Source organism: Aulonocara sp. 'chitande type north' Nkhata Bay, linkage group LG23 (assembly GCF_057382095.1).
Source record: "Aulonocara sp. 'chitande type north' Nkhata Bay isolate Kocher_YH1m ecotype deep benthic linkage group LG23, A_spYH_male_GT1.1, whole genome shotgun sequence".
Classification (NCBI taxonomy): Eukaryota; Metazoa; Chordata; class Actinopteri; order Cichliformes; family Cichlidae; genus Aulonocara; species Aulonocara sp. 'chitande type north' Nkhata Bay.
Window position 1 is genome coordinate 20,567,048 of NC_141365.1, and position 2,030 is coordinate 20,569,077.

The 2,030-nt window shown below is 44.9% G+C and overlaps 1 pseudogene; it reads right to left on the reverse strand.

Annotated features, from left to right (window-relative positions):
• Positions 1-1,072: 1,072 nt before the first annotated feature.
• Positions 1,073-1,610, reverse strand: LOC147301624 (histone H1 pseudogene; annotated as a pseudogene).
• Between the last annotated feature and the right edge of the window lie 420 nt (positions 1,611-2,030).

A 2,030-nucleotide genomic window follows, 5' to 3' on the forward strand; every position in this document is an offset into this window, starting at 1 on the left:
AACAAACATCTCATTCACTCGTGCTAGAATTCAGTCACCTTTCATTAATCTAAAACCGATCAACTAATTTGCATATCAGCTATTAACCCACTAGGATGACAGGACGACAGAAATGCATGTTCAAAATGTTATCTCTAAAAGAGAATTTCCCTCATACAGTAAATTTAGTAGTAAACTTGTGCTGCATCAATCAAGCAGGAAGCTTCTCCCAATTTACTATATTAACAACTAAATTTATTGTCTGATCACTGGTTGGTCAAACCAGGATCTTTTTTCCCACAAAAAGTTAAACTGTTGTCCTGCAACCTAGAGAGTCAATTTTTTGCATTGGATATGTTAGCAGAGCTGCTCTGTGCAGCGTTATGGCATAATAATTTTAAGGGAGAATAAAAAGTCGACACACATATCTCATTCCTGACGGAGGACTCTACCACTACACTTCTCCAGTCCATTCACAGAGTCGTTGCATGGTAAGACATGGATAGGAAGTGGGCGGAGCTTTTTACCGTCATTTTATTACGACGCAAAGTACAAACACCTGTGGACACACAATCCAACAGGATAAATTCAGCATTTGATAACAAGTGTCTGCTAAATTTACACTATTTTAACACTGATAAAAGATAACAAGCTAATTTTCATTGCATTTGTGTTATTAGGCAGATTTAATCAATGTCTGAGGAGCTGCATATCCAACAGAGCATGTTCTTAAAGCTGCCTTTCCTACACACTTCTCTACTATTGTTTGATCATTTCTTAACTGATGTGCTTTGAGTCCACTGGTATTGGCATCACACTAAGTGACTTGGACAAGATGATAAACAGACTGACATGCTTAAGATGTTGTCTAATCTTCATGAGCTCTCTTGTGTTTGGAAGTGTTAGTAGAGTTAATGCATGTTCTGCTTGTGTGTGTGATTTTGTATATGATGTATATGTTTTTTATATTTGCATATATCCAGACTCCTTCTCAATTTTCCAACTTAAGCAGTCAGTTTTCTTTTCCCCAGGTTTTTTAACCCCAAATTTTAATTTCCCACTTTAAATAACAAAATTTGTGTTCTCACCACTCTCACTCTATTGTCCTCTCCCACTTCAATAGTCCAATAGCAGGCAGTTTCTCCTTCAGCTTTGTCCTGTCCCTCCTCTGATGCGGTTGACTTTGTACTAGTGGCTGAAGTGCTGCTGCTGCCTTCTTGGGCGACTTCTTAGCAGCTGCTGCCGGTTTCTTGGCTTTGGCCGCGGCGGGCTTCTTGGCTTTGCTCTCAGTAACCTTGTTCATCTTAAAGGATCCGGAGGCCCCGGTGCCCTTGGTCTGCACCAGAGTGGCCTTCGCCACCAGGCTCTTGATGGCGGTCTTGACACGGGCCTTGTTCTTTTTCACATCGTAGCCTCCGGCAGCCAGAGCCTTCTTGAGAGCGGCCGCGAACACGCCGTTGCACTCCTTGGAAGCGGCCACGGCTTTCACAATCAGCTCGCCCACGCTGGGGCCGACCTTCTTGGGCTTGGAAGTCGTCGTCTTCTTCTTCTTGGCCTGAACCTCTACACAGGGCGCAGGGCGTGTTTATGATGGAGCCTTTCCCACCACAGCGCCGGCACATTGAGCGCATCATGAAGGGTCCATTTCTTTCATGTAGCTATGGTCGCTAGCCAGCATGCTAGCTGCATGTGGCTTGCCCGAGTCACTCAGTCCTTTCTGAGCATTTCGACATGCTGCCGCCGCAGAACCTGGCCTCAGATCCAGCAGGTTTAGCGCGCTGATCTCCAAAAAAAAGTCCCGAAAGCCAGAAAGACGTCAAATAAGTGTCTCGTACTAAGCGCTCGAACAAAAACTCCTCTTTACGCCGCCATCTTGCTCGCCCCTCCGTGGAATTCATCCAATCAGACAGGAAGATGGGTTTGCTTTCTTCTCTGATGCTGTTTGTCCACACTGCTGCTGCTTGCTGGAACTCTTTGCTCAGGACTTTGCTGCTGTCTCTTTATCTGCCATGTTATTGCTCTTTGGAGCTGCATTCCTTGTCTTCAGGGAG